The following is a 20,262-nucleotide window of genomic DNA, read 5'->3' on the forward strand; positions in this document are numbered from 1 at the left end:
ATAGTTTTGGTGCACAGTTTCATGGGGGGAGATGAACACTTGTGATCTATCACAAGGGAGCAGGGACCCCAGTCACAATTCCTAAGCAAAGAGAAGCACTAGTGCTTGCAATTTCTGGAGAGAAAGGGACATGCTCACAGTTTTGGGACCAAAAGATGTTTTACTACTTGCAGATGTAGGGGAACAGAGACCTTTACTGGGTAAAGACCAGAGTGTAGAGCAGGAGAGTGTGGCCACACTTGTCCCCCAATTACACCACCTAGAAAACACCAAGAAACTTGCAGATACCAAGAATTAGCTCTGAAAAGAGCAGAAGGAAAAATCCTGAAGAATAGGGCAGTGACTCCCTACTCTCACATAAGCAGTCCAAATTTAACATAAAATTCAAAGTTATGAATTAGATGAAAAAATGAGCAAACAACAACAAAATAACTTGACTATACAAAGGTACAGTAGCAGGGAAAAATAAGACACAAATTCAGATGAAGAAAAAAAAATGGGCAACTAGGTGGTGCAGTAAATAGAGCTCTGGCCTTGGAGTCAGGAGGACCTGAGTTCAAATCCAGCCTCAGACACTTAACACTTGCTAGCTATGTGACACTGGGCAAGTCACTTAACCCTGATTGCCTCACTAAGAAGCAAAAAAAAAGGGGGGGGTGAAGTTAGGTGGCACAGTGGATAGAGCACTGGCCCTGAAGTCAGGAGGACCTGAGTTCAAATCTGACCTCAGATCAAACACTTGACACTTACTAGTTGCTCAATCCTGGGCAAGTCACTTAACCCCAATTGCCTAAAAAAAAAAGTCACAAATGTGAAAACAGCTAAAACAAAAGATCCAAAATCTTTTTTAAAAAAAAATCACAATTGGACAGAAGTCCAACAAGAATTTCCAGAAGAGTTAAAGAAAATGATGAGTGATTGAAGAAAAAAAAGAGAGAAAAATTGAAGTGATGCAAAAAAATTTAAAAAGGGAATTAACAACTTGGTAAAAGAGGCACAAAAATACTGAAGAAAATAATACTTTGGGGCAGAGCCAAGATGGAGGAGGGAAAGCAGTGACTGTCTTAAGCTGTCTCCCAAAGCCCTCCAAATACCTAAAAAATGGCTCTAAACAAATTCTAAAGCAGCAGAACCCACAAAAAAATAGAGTGAGACAAATTTCCAGCCAAAGACAGCCTGGATGGCTGATCGGGAAAGGTATATCGCACCAGATGGGGAGAGGAGCACAGTTCGGTGTGGGTGCACAAGCCACAGTGAACCTGGAGCAGGCCTCAGAGGACTGAATCGCGGGCAGTTGTGGTGGTTTCCAGACTTCTCAACCCCTGAACACCAAAGACAACTTAGAAGGTCAGTGGGAAAAGTCTGTGACTGTGGTGAGAGAGGAGCTAGGTCTCAGCTGCAAGTCTCGAGTGTGGTCCGGGGCTGCGGCTTTTTCCTGAACTTTGGGCCCACAGACTGAGGGGGAATTGAGTGACTGATCAGAGGAGGCTTGCAGGAATCTCTTTGCGAGTGCTGAGGCAGGAATGTCTTGCTTTACCAGTGCTTGGATGTGGGTCACAGTTCTGAGGGGCGGTCCTGGGGCAGGGAGGGACGCTGGTGTAGTGGAGTTTGTTGTGGTGTGGAGAGAAAACACCTCACCCCTTATCATACCACCTTGGAAGAACTGAAAATTTTCAGGTCCCTAGAAGTACCTCCAAAAATAGCTGTACAAACCCCAAAGCTTGGGACAGTGCACTCTTCACATTGGAAGCAGACTTTTATCCTACAAAGAATTTAAGACTCAAGTAATTGGCCAGGATCATGAGTAAGCAGCACAAAAAGAGACAGACTATATTATCTTACTTTGGTGACATAGAAGATCAAAACATACAACTAGAAGAAGACAACAAAGCCAAAGCTCCTACATCCAAAGCCTCCAAGAAGAATATGAATCAGTCCCAGGCCTTAGAAGAACTCAAAAGGGATTTTGAGAAGCAAGTAAGAGAAGTAGAGGAAAAACTGAGAGTGATGCAAGAAAATCATGAAAAACAAGTCAACAGCTTGCTAAAGGAGACCCAAAAAAATACTGAAGAAAATAATACCTTATAAAATAGCCTAACCCAAATGGCAAAAGAGGTCCAAAAAGTCAATGAGGAGAAGAATGCCCTATAAAGCAAAATTGGCCAAATGGAAAAGGAAGTCCAAAAGATTACTGAAGAAAATACTTCCTTAAAAATTAGAATAGAGCAATTGGAAGCTAGTAACTTTATGAGAAATCAAGACACTGTAAAACAAATCCAAAAGAATGAAAAATTAGAAAACAAGGTGAAATATCTCATTGGAAAAACAACTGACCTGGAAAATAGATCCAGGAGAGAGAATTTAAAAATTATTGGACTATCTGAAAGTCATGATCAAAAAAAGAGCCTAGACATCATCTTTCAAGAAATGATCAAGGAAAACTGCCCTGATATTTTAGAACCAGAGGGCAAAATAGAAATTGAAAGAATCCACCAATCTCCTCCTGAAAGAGAGCCCCAAAGGAAAACTCCTAGGAATATTGGAGCCAAATTCCAGAGTTCCCAGGTCAAGGAGATAATATTACAAGCAGCCAGAAAGAAGCAATTCAAGTATTGTGGAAACACAATCAGAATAACACAAAGATTTAGCTGCTTCTACATTAAGGGACCTCAGGGCATGGAATATAATATTCTGGAGAGCAAAGGAGATAGGATTACAACCAAGAATCACCTACCCAGCAAAACTGAGTATAATTCTTCAGGGGAAAAAATGGTCATTCAGTGAAATAGAGGACTTTCAAGCATTCTTGATGAAAAGACCAGAATTGAATAGAAAATTTGATTTTCCAATACAAGACTCAAGTGGAACATGAAGAGGTAAACAGGAAAGAGAAAATCATAAGAGACTTATTAAGATTGAACTGTTTACATTCCTGCATGGAAAGATGATATTTGCAACTCATGAGACCTTTGTCAGTATTAGGGTAGTTGGAGGGGAAAAAAATTATATGTATGTATATATAGATATAGATAGATAGATAGAGGGTACAGGGTGAGTTGAAAATGAAAGGGTCATATCTAAAAAATAAAATTAAGGGGTGATAGAGGAATATACTAAGAGAAGGAGAAAGGGAGAGGTAGAATGGGGTAAATTATCCCACAAAAAAAAAAGAGAAAAGAAAAGGCTCTTCCGGTGGAGGTGAAATGGGGGAAGGTGAGAAGGAATGAGTGACTCTTATTCTCATAGGATTTGACTTAAGGAAGGAATAACACACACACTCATTGGGTGTGGAAATCTGTCTTACCCTACAGGAAAATGGGGGGGGGGAAGGGACAAGAGAGTAGGGGAATGATAGAGAGGAGGGCAGATTGAGAAAGGGAGTAATCAGAAGCAAATAACTTCTGAGGAGGGACAGGCTCAAAGGAAAGAATAGAATAAATGGGTGGGCAGGATAGGATTAAGGGAAATAGAGTTAGTTTTTCACAGCATGTCTACTATGGAAGTGTTTTGCATAATTGCACATATATAACATATATTTAGTTGCTTTACTTATCAATGAGGGTGGGTGGGGAGGGATGAAGGGAGAAAATTTGGAACCCAAAGTTTTAAAAACACATGTTTAAAAAAAAGTTTTCTCATGCAACTGGGAAATAAGAAATACAGGAAATGGGGTACAGAAATCCATAATGCCCCACAGGAAAATTGAAGGGGAAGGGGATAAGAGAAGGGGGGAGAGATAGAAGTGAAGTCAGACTAGGGGACGGGGTATTTAGAATGCATGCCATCTTGGGGTGGGGGGAGGGGTGAGACGGGGTGCAAATTTGGAACTCAAAATCTTGTGAAAGTAAATGTTGAAAACAAAAAAATAAATAAAAATTACCATTAAAAAAAAGAAAATAATACTTTGAAAAAAGAAATTTGGCCAACTGGTCTCAAAAATTCATTGAAGAAAAGAAATACTTAAAAAGCAGAATATGCCAAATAAGAAATGGGGGGAAAGGGACAAAATTTTAGTGAAAAAAATTCCTTAAAAATTGGGCAAGTGGAAGCTAATGACTCCATGGGACATTCAGAAACAATGAAACAAAGTCAAAAGAATGGAAAAAAGTGAAAGAAAACGTGAAATATTTCATTTGAAAAATGACTGACCTTGTAACAATTAAACTACTAAAAATGTATTTCATAAGGCTAGAAAAAATAATAACAAAATTCACCTGGAAGAACAAATAGTCAAGGATATCAAAGAGATAAATGAAAAAAATTGTGAAGGAAGGTAGTCTAGCCATACCAGATCTCAAACTCTATTATAAAGTGGTTTTTATCAACACAATCTGGTAATGACTGAGAAATATAGTGGTGGATCATTGGAATAGATGAGGTACATGCAATAATGACCATAGTAATCTAGCATGTGATAAACGCAAAGATTCAAACTTCTGGAACAAAAACTCATTATTTGACAAAAACTGCTGGGAAAATTGGAAAACAGTATGACAAAAACTAGGTATAGACCAACATCTCACACTGTACAGCAAGATCAGATCAAAATGGGTACACGATTTACTCATAAAGGATAATACCATAAGCAAATTAGGAGATTATGGAATGGTTTATTTGTCATATCTGTGGATAAGGGAAGAATTTAAGACCAAATAAAATTTCAAGAGCATTTCAAAATTTGAAATAGATAATTTTGATTGTATAAATTTTTAAAGTTTTTGCATAAACAAAATCAATGTAACCAAAATTAAAAAGAAAGCAGAAAACGAACATTTTTGCAATAAGTATCTCTGATAAAGGCCTCATTTCTCACATATATAGAGAACTGAGTCAAATTTATACAAATACATGGCATTCCTCAATTGATAAATAGTCAAAGGATATGAACAGGAAGTTTTCAGATAAAGAAATCAAAACTATCTATAGTTATATGAAAAAATGCTCTAAATCACTATTGACTAGAGAAATGCAAATCAAAATGACTCTGAGGTACTATATCATACTAATCAGATTAGCTAACATGACAAAACAGGAAAATGGTAAATGTTGGAGGAGATGTGGGAAAATTGGAACATTAATGCATTGTTGGAGGACTTGTGAACTAATCTAACCATTTTGAAGAGCAATTTGGAACTATGCCCAAAGGGCTATAAAAATATGCATACCATTTGACCTAGCAATAGCACTTCTATGACTGGATCCCAAAGAGGTCATAAAAATGGGAAAATGACCCACATGTACAAAAATATTTATATCAGCTCTTTCTATGGTGGCATAGAATTAGAAATTGAGGGGGTGCCCATCAATTGGGGAATGGGTGAACAAGTTGTAGTATATGAATGTAATGGGATACTATTGGGCTGTAAGAAATAATGAGCAAGTGGACTTCAGAAAAACCTGGAAAGACTTGATGCTGAGTGAGGAGAGCAGAACCAGGAGAACATGGTACACAGTAACAGCCACATTGTGCAATGACTATCTTTGATAGACTAAACTCTTCTCAGCAATGTAAGGATCTAAGACATCTCCAAAAGTCTCAGGATGGAAAATGCTATCCACATCCAGAGAAAGAACTATGGAGTCTGAATGCCAATCAAAGCATGCTATTTGCTCTTTTTTTTCTTCTGTTTTGTTTTGTTTCTTCTTTTTTGTGGGTTCTCCTATTGATTCTAATTCTTCCTCAGAATATGACTAATGTGAAAATATGTTTAATAATAATGTAAATGTAGAGCCTATATCATATTGTACACCATCTTGGGGAGGGAGGTGGGAAGGTAAGGGGAGAAAATTTAAAACTCAAAAGCTTATGGAAGTGAAAATTGAAAACTAAAAATAAATTAATGAATTTTACAAATAAGGGTAATAATAGCAACTATCTCCCAGGGTAATGTTGAAGATAAAATGAGATAATATACGTACAATGCTTTGCAAACCTCAAGCACTATTTAAATTTCTTCTTCTTCTTCTTCTACTTCTTCTTCTTCTTCATCTTCTTCTTCTTCTTTTTCTTCTTCTCCTCCTCCTCCTCCTCCTCCTCCTCCTCCACTCCTTCTTCCTCTTCCTTTTCTTCCTTCTCCTCCCCCTCTTCTCTTCAAATTTCTGATTTAGATGAACCAATCTATTAGTAAAAAATGAGATTACTTTCTATCATCATGAGTCATATGGAGTTTTGTTAATAAAATATTGGTTTCAACTTTAAAAAACCATCTACACTATCATTATAATTCCTGAGCATGAGGAGGTGGAGAGGAGTGTTTCAATTCCTCTTCTGGAACATGTAGGTAAAAGATGGTGTGAAAGAAGGAGCAGTCAGCTCTAAAGAGGGTACCAGGAGATGTGCTGGATTCTAGAAATATCTAGGTTACATTGTGTACTAGAAGTTTGGATGAAGAAAAATTATCAGTGTTTGGAAGGGTATGAGCAGGCTGGAAGGAATGAGAATGTCTGGAAAAGTAGTAAGAATGAAATTATTGTTGATGATGATGTTGCTGTTGTTGCTGTCATCGTCATTGTTGTTTGTTATTTGGTCCATCAGAAGAAAAAAAATTTCTGAATTATATGATTATACTAGTAGACTGACTGAATTTTCTAGCCTTATACAAAGGGTTGTTAGTCATGGTAAATAAGGTAGAACAAGTATAGAAAAATAAAATTAACTCTAGGATTGAATAAGGATGCTATGAAAATGTCCCTTCAGTTTCTGATGGTGTAGCTCATTAATTTGACAGCAAATATACAAAATATTACCACAAAAACTTAAATTTATTTAATCTTTCCTGCATGGTGCTAGTGAGAGCAAAAGAAGCATGAGAGATACAATGAATGCCCTAATAATTGTGCCACATTTGAACAGGGGATAGCTGTTGTTGGTCCTTACACTATTCCAGACCAGTCACTTGGCACAGATACCAGGAAAAGTAACAAGACTGAGAGTCTTTTCTGTTGAGAAAATATCATCAGCCTGCTCCAACAGGCTGCAATTGGGCAAGGGTTTGAGCCATGCTCTAGGAATTTTGTGGACTAAATTGGGGAATTTAGTAAGCCTAATCCTCATATGTTAGCACTGTAACGAAGTCCCAGGCATGCCAGGCTGAACATGGCTCTGGCACTGATACAAACTGGACATCTAAAATGAGTGGAATGGTCAAATATTCTGAAGTCCAGTGATTTGGGTCACAAACACTGTCAAAATCTGATTGATTCTAGCATTGTATTGCACTGGTGATATTAATAGCATATTCTCAGTATTACTAATGGGTACACTTCCAGGCTGAATTTCCTGTATTTTCTGTACTCTATACCACAAGCTACCTTTATGACAAGTAGTTTTCCATTACCATCAGGGCATCTTTAAAATGGTTCAAATGAAGTTTAGGAACTACAGCATTTTAAAAAGTAGAATTTTCTGGGGAAAAAAGTCACTTCTGAAGTTATTTTTACATATAGTGAAATGGAAATACTTCAAAGATTGTATTAAATAGAACTCTGACTACAAAAGAAAATATGCTGGAAGTGAAATTCTGAGGTCAGGCCACCTCTTCACTCTCAGGAATTAGACTGACATTGTATAGGGTTTTCAAAAGTTGAAACCAATATTTTATTAACAGAACTACATATAGCTCATGATAATAGAATGTAGTCTCATTTTTTCCAATAGCTTGGTTCATCTAAATCAGAAATTTGAAGTGTATCACCAAGATTTTACATTAACTTTATCTAATGTGATTGAAGGTGAGTTCCTGTCTCAAAATACTGTCCTTAAATTTATTAATAGATCCATATATTGATATAGAATTTCAGTAGATTTTGTCAAGCTAAGTTATCATTGTCATTACTGGGAAGGGAAAAAGAATACTACAAGTTAGCTAAAATAGCTAGTGATTTAAGGACTATGAAATTACTCTTTACTATCTTCTGCATTCTATTTTAATTTTCCTACTCTATCCCACCCCACCCCCAGTATAAAGCTAACAACTAGGAGAAGGCTGCAAAGGGTGGACCAACATTCTTCTGCCCCAGTAGACCATTCCCTGAACAGGAGACTTTTACCTCCTGTAGCACCCTCCTCATCTACCACTTCAGGTGGGAAGAGAAATCAAAACCTTTTTCTAGCCAATATTCTTTCTATATCTGCTGCTACTGTTCCCTGAGGAAAGGCATCTAGGGTCCAGTAGCCATCTGTGATATTAAAAGGCAATTTCCTCTAGATCCTCTGGTGTAAAAAGGTGCAAATTTCCCTTTGACCTCAGGCCTTACATCTCCTACAGTGAATGTTTTTTGAGGTAAGGAGGAAGAGGTTAGTCAGTAGAAAGTGGGACTTCTATCTTCTGTGCAGGTTTGATTTCCATCCTCTGCTGCACTTTCTCCTGCCTGATCTCCAGCCTTTTGAGGAAAGTGAAACAGAGAATTGCCTCCCCCCTCACCAATGCATGCATCTGAATGTTTGTCTTCATTCTTCTGCTTTGCTTGTCTCAATCTGAAGCCTCTTCTTCAAATAAGAGTAGTACATTACACTCAAAGACAAATCATTCTCACAACTGATCACACTCTACTCATCCCAGTGATTCTGAACCCCTTCTTGATTATCAAATGAGCCCCATTTTTCATCTTCCCTCTCCTGATTCATTATTCCAGTCTCCCTCAACCTTCCTACTCCAAAGTCCCAATAAAACACCACCCACCCCTTCCACTGTGTCCCCTGTAACACCTGTTCCATATACAACAAGTTTCCAATCATGGTAAATCTTTTCCTCTTCCACTCTTCCATCTTCTATAATTCACTGAAATCTGGCTGCACTTTGATGACACAGCATTTCTGGCCACTGTTTACAATGCTGAATGTACCTTACTCATGCCCCCAGCTCACCAGTTGAGTTGGAGGAATTGGAATACTCCCTGCTTATCATTGCCACTTCCAGGTTCTCTTCTTATCTCCATCACTCAGCAACCTCTCTTCATTTGTGGTTCACACAATTCACATCTACCACAGAATCAAAATCCTACTAGATATTGTCTACAGATCTCCAGGTCATGTTCCTTCCTTCTTCAAGGAGTTAATTACCTGGCTCACAATTTTTCTTTCCTTCCCAAATTCTTCCCTCAAATGAGGTGACTTCAAAATACTTATTGATTCTACTTCAAGCACCCTAACCACTCACTTTGTATGAACTACTTCCCCATTCCACCTTAGCCTTGCACAAAATAGGCAGACCCTAGATCTTGCCATCACCTACAAATGTACTGCCTCCATTTTCAAGAATTCTAAAATCTCCATATCTCACCATAATTTATCGAATTTCCACCTCTCCCTCCACTTTTTCTTACCAAATCCTATACTTCTTCCACACCATGACCTCTACTACCTTGATGCCTCATATTTCTCCCAGGATATTTCCCCTGGACTAACCACTCTTTCCTCTTTTCTTCATCTTAACCTCTTTGTGAACCAGTTCAACCTCTACACTCTCTTCTTTTATGTTGAGTCCCTGACCTCATTATCATATTGCTATTTCTACTCTACCAAGTTAGAGCTTTGGACTGTCTGTCACCTTCCCTCTTACACACATGGAGCTAAATGAAAATTGATAAAATCATACAATCAATCTGAATGCATTCATTACAAATTTATATTATGTAACCTAAACTGGGCCCTCACTGACACTAGGCTATCCTTCTGTACCTCCCTTATCAACTCACTATCCTACTCGTCACAGTGAATCTTCTAATCAATTTCACCCTTCTTCCAACCATTATGGCTCCCCCTTTCCTACCTGCTTAGCTGATATCTTTGTCTCATATTTTACAGAAGATAATAAGGGCATTTACCATGAGGTCTCTCTTTTCCCTTTTCTTCAGTTCATATTACTAAAGTACTTTCTGCCACTATCTTTTTTTTCACCCACATCTCATGAAGAATTAGCATTGTAACTTTTGAACAAACAAAACCAATGCAGCCAAAGTTAGAAGGAAAGCAAGAAAATATTTTTACAATAATTTTTCTAATTAAGGCCTCATTTATCAAATATGTAGGGAACTGCATGAAATTTATTTAAAAATAATAGACCCATTCTCCAATCAATAAATGTTTAAAGGATATAAACAGATAATTTTCAGAAGAAGAAATCACATCTATCAATAGTCACGTGAAAAATGTTCTAAATCATTATTGATTAGAGAAATGCAAATTAAAACAACTCTGAGGTACCACCTCACAACTATGAGATTGGCTAACATGGCAGAAAAAGAAGAAAATGATAAATGCTTGAGGAAATGTGGAAAAATAGGTAAAATGACACATTGTTGGTGAGTTGCAAACTGCTCCAGCCATTCTGTGAAAAATTTGAAACTATGTCCAAAGGGCTACAAAATGTTCATACTCTTTGACCCAGCAATACCACTATTAGATCTGTATTCCAAAGAGATCAAAGAAAAAGGAAAAATGCCATTATGTACAAAAAAATTTCTAATAGCTCTTTGTGGCAGCAAAGGACTAGAAATGAAGCAGTTGACCATCAATTGGAGAATGGTTGAACAGTTGTGGTATATGGTTGTGATGAAATACTAGTTGTGTATATATAGTGTATATATGTGTATATATGTATATATGTGTATAACTAGTGTGTTATAAGAAATGATGAGAGGAATGGTCACAGAAAAACCTGGGAAGACTGATTTTTGAACTGGTGCAGAATGAAATGAGAAGAACCAGGAGAACATTGTAGACAACAACAATATTGTAAGGATGATGAACTGTGAAAGACAGTGATCTAAGACCGTTCCAAAGGACTCATGTTAAAAAATGTTATCCATCTCCAGAGAAAGAACTAATGAAATCTGAGTGATGATTGAAGATTACTCTTTTTACTTTTTAATTTTTTTCTTGCATTTGTTTGTTTTGCAACAAGGCTAATATGAAAATATTTTTCATGACTTCACATGCATAATTGATATCATATTGCTTGCCCTCTCAATGAATGGGGAAGGGGCAAGAGGGGGAGAAAGGTGGGAGAGAATTTGGAACTCAAAAATTTAAAAGATGAATATTAAGTTTTTAAAATGTAATTGGTCAATATTTAATGAAATAAATAACAGTATAATTTGAAAATTTGACTTACTCCTTCCCAAAGAGCTTCCCTCTAACAGCATAAGGGATCCCATTTAATCCAACCTTTTCCAACAAATTACTAGGTCAGTTATCACCACTCTGTCATTTATCTTTATCTTTCCCTATCAATTTGCTTCTTTTCTACTGCATATAAACCTGCTCATGTCTCCCCAACCTTCCAAAAAAAAAACCTTAATTGTTCTTCCCATCCTAGTAAGTATTTCCCTCTATTTTATTTGCTGTTTGTGGCAAAACTCCTTGAGCAAGGCCAACCACAATAGGTTCCTCTTCTTTCTCTCTTCTCATTCACTTCTTAATCCCTAATAATACAGCTTCCAACTTCACCATTCCACTGAAACAGCTCTTTCCAAAGTAACCAATGATATATTAATTGCTAAATCTAATGACCTTTTCTCAATTCTTATCCTTCTTGACCTCTCAGCAGTCTTTATTGATCATTCTCTTTTTTCTTGATGCTCCCTTCACTCTAGGTTCTAAGAACATTATTCTATCCTTAGTCTTCTTCTACTGGGCAAGCCACCCCTTCTTAATCTCTTTTCCTGGATCCTTATCGAGGTAACCATAGAAGTCTTAAAGGACTCTGCCCTAGAACCACTTTTCTTTTCCCTCTGTACTACTCACTTGGTGATTTTATTAGCTCCCATAGATTTAATTACCATCTCTGTGTTTTTATTTCTAAAATCTACCTATCCTTCTCTAACCTCTCTGTTGATCTCCAATCTCACATCTCAAACTTCCTTTCAAGACATCTTGAACTGAATTTCCAATGAACATAGTGAACTCAACCTATCCAAAACTGAACTCATCTTTCTCCCTAAACCGTCTCATCCTTCTAACTTTCCTACTATTGTCAAGGAACCACTATCTTTCTAGTCCTTCAGGCTCAAAACCTAGATGTCATCCTCAACTCCTCACTATCTCTCACCTCACATATCCAATCTTTTTTTTAATCCCCTTTGATTTCCTCTTTGAAACCTCTCTCCACTATACTTCCTCTCTTTCCTGATCCCACAACTCATGTCTATGCCATTATAAACCCATTCTTGGACTACTTCAATGGCCTGCTGCTAGTGGGTCTGCCTGCTTCAGTTTTCTCCTGACTTCAATCCATCTCCATTTAGGCATCAAAGTGTTTTTCCTAAAGTGTAGGTACATTCTTGTCAGGCCCTTACTCAATAAAATCCAATGGCTCCCTATCACCTCCAGGATCAAATAAAAACCCCTCCATTTCACATTCAAAGTCCTTTATAACCTAACTCCTATCTTTCTATTCTTTTTATCCATCATGTTCTCTACCTCACACATTCTTTGACCTGATAACTTTGGCTTCCTTGTTTTCCTTCAGTCAAGACAATTCATCTCTAGGTTACTTGTATTTTCTCTGGCTATATTCTATGCCTGGAATTCTGTCCCTCCTCATCTCCTTCAGCTTGCATCCCTAGCTTCCTTCAAGTTTCAACTAAAATCCCATCTTCTACAGAAAACATTTCCTAACCCCTTATAATTCTAGTACCTTCCTTTTTTAAAAATTATTTCATATTTTTCATATTTCATACATATATAACTGACTGGTATGTATGTATTTACTTGTCTCCACTATTAGATTGTTAGCTCTTTGAGAACAATGATTCATTGTTTTGCTCTTTTTCAAATTTTCCCAGCATTCAGCACAGTATCTGGCACATAGTAGACTCTTAAAAGAATGTTTATTTGTTTACTGAGTGATACCCTGAAGACATATTCAGTTAATCTTTTATGCTTTTTAATGATGGCACCTGCTATATCCAATCAGGATGGGATGGAACCTTTTCTTTGAATTCCTTGAACATAGTAGAAGAGAATTCAGTGAAATGAGCATTTCTGTTTGTTTGTTTGTTTGTTTGAATTTGATCATTGACCCAAGTACACAGTATTCATGTTAAGGTTTAATACCACTGGATAGCAGGAGTGGCAAAACAACAGGAGTTCAACATATGTGTGAAACTTCAAGCTGGAGGTTATATTTTCATTAAGCACAATCTAACTTCCTGCTGCTTTTTCTTTTAAACTATGCATAGAAAACATAGACCTCTTCAGTGAAATTAAGGACAAACACATATTGATCCCTCTTTGGACAGCAAATGTGTGAAACAAATTAAGAAATAAACTTTCTCCCTTCAGTAGGATGCGACTAAAACCTGACACATACAAAGGCACAGGCTCAAATCACCAAACAATGTGAGTGTTCACATTATTATTAAGCATATATGGTCAAATATATCAGCATTAAAAAACACAATCAATAAACAAGTATGTTTTTCTTGTCAAATCTGGAAATTAATTTTAAAAGACAGAAGACTAGGTAATTTTAAAGAAATACAGTGATGAATTAATGACACATGGTTCTAGAAAAATTGTTCCAAAAAATGTCTTAGTAAAAGTTCTGTAAATAAGACAATTTTAAAAATCACCTTGAATGTTTTAAAAATTTCTGGCAAAAACATTATACACACACACACATATACACATATATATACATATATACATGTATATACATTATATATATTTTTTATCAGCTAGGGATTTTTAAGGGCATATATATGAGAAAACCCTATGTATACTTGTATGTATACACGTACATAATTGTGTACGTGTATACATACAAGTATACATAGGGTTTTATTATTCTAAATTCCATCCTTTCTTCTTTCCTTCCTTCCTTCCTTCCTTCCTTTTCTTCTTTCTTTTTTTCTTCTTTTACAGTGAATAGAGTATGACATATGGATTCAGTAAGAACAGAATTCATATCTTGTCTCAGATGCCTATTAGCTGTATGACCCTTGGTAAGTCACTTAGCTTCCATCACCTTTAGTTTCCTCATATATAAATCAGGTTAATAACAGCATCTGTGCCCCACCCCACCCCAGTAGTTTTGTGAAGATAAGATGAGAAAAAAAACATTTTTAAAGTGCTTTTACAAGCCTTAAAGCACTATATGTATTAGTTGTTGTTAATATTATCATCATTATGATTATTTTTTCTTAATTTATCTCTTCTAAAGATATGCATATGCATGTGTGTATCGATATATGCACATATACATATGTGTATATATGTATATATATACATACACATATAGATAGATATAGACATAGATAGTATTGAATACACACACTGAGAAGTTATAGAAAGAAGTATAAAAATGAAACCTCCCTAAACTGGGCCCAGTATGTTTTTATTCTCAGATGAAAATGAACTTAGATTTAGAATGTTTCCTACAGAACATTCCTTGTGCCAAGTATACTTCTTTATGTGATATGTTCAATGGACTAATATTTCCTTAGCTAGGAGGAAATGGTGTTTTGGCTACTGGGTTGACCTACTGTTGGAATATGTTAAGTATATCACTGCACAAGGCTGGATCCTTCCAGGTCACGGCTAGTCCTTTCAAGACTAAATTTTTTTTAAAATTCAGACCCCCCCCCCTTTTTTTTATTTGGAGTTTTAGACCTGATCCATTACATCTCCAATTCTCAATTTTCAAAATTCAGGAAAAAAGAAATACAACAGGAACAGAAGAAATAATATTACCAAGCACTCAACTTCACATGTTGCTATAAAGGAAAAGAAAATGCCCTTGGTTTTATCACTCTCCACAGCCAAGGCTTATATTAGTTCTTATCCCATTTACCCCCAGGGAAGAAAAACAAGCCCATAATTTTACAAATGTAGAAACTGAGATACAGAGATATTTAGTGCATTAGCCAAGGTCACCTAGTTAGTTAATAGGAGAGTTATTATTAAAACCCAGTTACTTAGATGTTTTAGATAGGAAGTAGACAACAGAATAAATATATGAAAATAGATTCTTTGGAGCCCAATTGCTTCTATATAATTTCGTTCCAGAAAAGAAGACAGAAATGTGAATTTTAGAGCATTGTTTACTTAGATGTTTTTCTTTTGGTAGAATTGAGTTACCAGGGCAACTGTATACTGTCTTACCCCATGACATTCCTTCAAATGAAAATGACTTAAAAAGAAAAAAAATAATGAGAACTCATGGGGTTTTTTATATGGTACTTTGCAGAGACTTAAACATTTTCCATTGCAGATTTTAAAATAGTGCATTTCCTACTTCCCTCCCATTTTGGTAAGATACTAAATTTAATAAATATAAGACCTACTTTGAAACAGTTTTTGCTTTATTTCAATGATTAGAATCTCACCCTGTGTAATAGAATTATTGTTCTTTCCCAGGGCACAGATGTTCAAATGCCTTTGAAGGCTTTTCTGACCCACATGGATGAATTGTTGGATGCCAATCTCATTTTAGAAGGGATGAGTCCTCAGGATGTGTTTCTGAGAGCCAAATCGTATCCAGGAAGTGACACCCATGTGGCATTCTGGTTACAATGCCATATGTGTTGCAAAAAACTGACAGGTGTTTTGATAAGCTAAGCAACAGATTTCACTCACAAGTTTCTTTTTTTTAATGAGTACACCCTGCCACACCATCATCATACCAGGGAAATAAAGGCTGTTTGGTTTAATCAATATTCATGACACAGGAGTTACTTTAACATTTTCACGGTCCAACATTAAACTGAGGGGTCATAGCAACTCCTATGTTCGGAATGGAAACCCTTCCTATGTGCACTTTATTTGGTATTTCAAATTTAGTAGTGGATAGGATTTCTCAAGGGAGGGTACTATATTAGTGATGTCTACATATTTGGCATGAAATCAGCCTCCAAACACAATCATGGTTTTTAAAGTTCTATTTATTTTCATCTTACTTTGCCACTTGTGAAAAGATGACAAAAAAAACCCAAAACCTTTGGAGCTGAAAGAGATCTTAGAGGCCATCCAGCCCATTGCCACATCTCGTATTTTATAGATGCCAAAATCAAGGCCTGGAAAATAAGTAAGTAAATTTCCCAAAATTATACAAGTATAATGACAGAAGGAATTTTAATCCTTGTCATTTTAGCCAAAATCCAGAGAACTTCCCAATGTATATCTCCTTAGAGTTATAAGGTAAGAGGCTCCTTTAATTTATATTGATTGATAATTACCCTTTCTTTGCTAGTAGATAATTTCATAAATTAATATAGCAAAACAAACAAAATAAAACAAAATCACCTTATTGCCCAACCTTTTGGTAATGAACCAGGGTATAGTTAGTTCAGTGTTCAGGGTATAGACATATGGTTTATGATCAAGCCAATATTGGAAGTTTTCCAGGTTGGTAGGCCCTGCCAGTGTCAAAACATTTTGGCAGAGTCTTCATGAATGCATGGCTAGCTCTAGATCATATGACGTACTTGGGTGGAAATACAGCAATACATTTATCTGAATATACCCAATATCTTTGATTTTGTGTGGGTGGAGGAATGCTCTAGTAAAGAAATTCTATCACCCTACAAAATCAAATCAATCAATAAATAGTAATAGTCAAAAAATTTAACCTAAACAGGTACAGAATTGATATGTAATGGAGTTCATATAATTTTAACTATGAATTCAAGTAATCATTTTTCCAATAGAGAATCTAATATGATGAGACAACTGCTTTAGTTGACTATTTTCTGAACAGAATTAACATTACTGTGGGGGAAAACAGAAAAGTGATTTGCAGCAAATTATAGCCTGAAAACAAGACTGTTGGATGCAGTTCTGGCAATTGTCATTGAGCCAACAAAAATGCTTTAATTTAAATCATTTATACTAATTACTGAAATTACAAGGGGATCGTTAGAAATAAGAATTTATAGAAATTCAAAAGGGAAATGTAATGGTACTGTGGATTACATATTTGTTTTCTTTATTTTACTTTTCTCACTTTCTTCTCCATTACTATATATATTAGGGAAGGATTTGGAAAGAGAATATTCTCATCAGAGTTTCTAATAATCAAATAAAAATAGATGTAATAAATTTATATATGTGTATACTTTTAATATATACATGTATACACAATACATGTAACTCTCAAAAGGAAAACAAAATCCTTTTTAATAGGTTGTAGTGGAGATCATGGTCCCTATATCATATATGTGTGTGTATGTATGTGTATATATGGCAAGTTTATATGATCAAAACATACTGGTTATATCTGAACCTTGCCCCACCCCCAAGAGAAATCAGGATATAAGACTTTCAAATTCACTAGTCCACTTCAATCTAAGGCTATGGAATCTAGGTGAGACATTAGTCTACATGTTCATCTTGGCCCAGTATATCACCCAAACAAAAGACTCCTGGATAGATTTTCCACTGTATGGATATTTTTTCATAATTGCCAGCTGTATAATCTAATGCAAAATATGCAAAAACCACAACTTTGAGATTCATGGCTTTCCTCATCTGGTTACTAGTGCAATTTTCTTCCTTCAACCTTATTCATATTAGTGTGCATATAGAGAAAACACAAAATATTAGATAACTGAAGTAGGGAACTTAATGAAGAAGTGTGCAAATTAAAGGGCATTAAGCTTGTATTCTATATCAGGCAAAATTATAGCACATATTAAGGATCAACTGCTCTGTCACAGTATATATATATGCATGTGTGAAAATCAAGATATAGGTATATGTTTGGGTATGTATATATTGCATGGAAATATCAGAAAATGGGAGCTGTGAAGACAGTACCTTATCTATGGAAGGAGTAATTTTGTAATGATTAAAGATTTTCAAGACTGAAATGAGTGATTTTGGCATGGGTGGGCTTTGGGTAGGAATTAGATGGTTGTCTGGCAGAACTATTATGTAGTGAATTCTGAAAATAAGTGTTTTAGCCAGGATGATTTCAAAGACACTTTGAATTCTCAGATTTTATGTTTTTAAAATATTTTATTGGGGCAGCTAGATGGTGCAGTGGATAGAGCACCAGCCCTGAAATCAGGAGGACCTGAATTCAAATCCAGCTTCAGACCAAACACTTGACACTTACTAGCTATGTGACCCTGGGCTAGTCACTTAACCCCAAATGCCTAAAAAAAATTAAAAAATATTTTATTTTATATTTATATTATCTATCTTCATATATATATACATATATATATATACATACACACACACACACACACACACACACATATATATATATATATATATGGAGAGAGAGAGAGAGAGAGATAACGTAATTTTATAATTTATCTATCACTGCCCACATCCAGATCTTTGACCAGGGTACTGGACATAACCCTAGGTTATTGTTGATTACGTTGACAGTGCCTACAGCTACCACAGCCAGAAATTGTTTGACCCTCCCCTCCTCTTTTCCACACACCCAGGTAGAATGATGAGGGTTTTAAATATATATATATATATATATATGTGTGTGTGTGTGTGTGTGTGTGTGTGTATAGATGGATATATAGATATAGACATAGATATAGATATAGATATTTTAATTTGATAGATTTGGGAGGACCGGATACAATGTATGATTTAGAATGCCAAAGAATCTTGATATCACAAGCGGATCCAATACCTATATCCAAAATATTATGAATTAAATGAACTCTTATTGACCAGGCCTGACACTGCTCCAGGGAAGGCACCTATACATGTACTTGAGAAAATGGGCTTTCTCTGTGGATTTTCACTGGACTGTACTTTTTTTTGAGGGAGTGAAGGGCTTTAGAGACTTAAGTTAGTTGAACCACCATGGAGTAATGATTATTCAGTGTCACAATCTGTACCAATCCCCTCATTTTTCAGATGTTGAAACTGAGGTTTGAGGAAGTCAAGTGAATTGCACAAGGTAACTCAAATGTTTCAGAGATAGTATTTAAACTTGTGTCTTCTGATTAACTTTACCGTATTACTGTGCACATTTGTAAAATCCTTAGGCTTCCTACATTAACCAACAGTGGAAGCAAAATAGGGAGTGGATGGGAGGTAAAGAAAATGAGCTTAGCACAATAGCACTATTTATCCTATACCATATTATCTCCCCATTCCAGGAACGCAGAAGTATCCTCAGCAGCTCCTACATATTGTCCCCGCATATCCTCTATGAATAATTAATGACCTGTGAAAAACATTAAATGCAATTAAAACAATTGATATAAAATCATTTTGTGATAGAAATAATCTTCTAATCAAATTAATGGTAGAATTTCTAGATGAAACTCTTAGAAAATTGTTCAAGACTATAAATTGCAGGACTGTTTGTAATCTAACTTAATGGGGGAAGTTTTCTTACTATGAGCTCTTTAAAACAATGGAATTACTTAGTTCCTCCCATAAACAAAACTCATAATGACAGTAGTGAGAGACGATTAGATGATTAAGGAGATTATGCATAATTTATGAGAATAGACACTATAGCCTTTATAATGCAATCATTTATGTTTAAGTTCTGTCTTTATGTTGGGGACAGAGAAGAAGAAAATGACTTTCAGTAATATTTGTAAAGAACTTTGCAAACCTAAAAATAATATATAAATGTAAGCTATATGTACGTATATATGTATATGTACCACAATTATATATGCATATATTTCTTTAAAAAAACTTTATAACAAACAGCTTTTTAAACAATTTTTTCTTTTCCTCTTTATATATTGAAAAGTTTGCCAAAGAAAAGAAAATATTAAAAAATTCAAATTTTAAATTAAAGAAAAATAAATGGCTGTACATTTGACCCAGGAAGGTATTGACAAGTCAAATAGATCCCTTCCAATAGAGGAGTAGGAAAAGAGACAAATTGGAATAGAGCAAAGAGGAATGAATCATGAGGAAGTTGACAGCAAATGTTGACTTCTAGATGTTTGGAAATGAAAAGAAATTGGCATTTGTGACAATAGATTAAAAGGTAACAAGTCAAAAGAAAATTTTGTTAAAGTAAGGAGACACTTGTATATGTTAATAAATAAAACAAGGAGGTCTTGGAGAGGAATACAATTTAAAGAACAGATGAATTACAGTTATATTCAGAAACTACTGTGGCTATTGTAGTAGGTAAAAAAAAAAAGAGTTAAAAAGATGATAAAGTGAAAATTAAGTGGTGAAATTACAAATGAGCCAGATGTAAATGGTCAAGTGGAAATACATCATTAAAAATGTTAATAATTTGACACTTAAGACCTCTATTCATAAATACTTCTACATTCGGTGGTTTCTGACTACTCAATTAGTTTGGTTTC

Source organism: Vombatus ursinus, unplaced genomic scaffold, assembly GCF_900497805.2.
Source record: "Vombatus ursinus unplaced genomic scaffold, bare-nosed wombat genome assembly UNPS02000582.1, whole genome shotgun sequence".
Taxonomy (NCBI): domain Eukaryota; kingdom Metazoa; phylum Chordata; class Mammalia; order Diprotodontia; family Vombatidae; genus Vombatus; species Vombatus ursinus.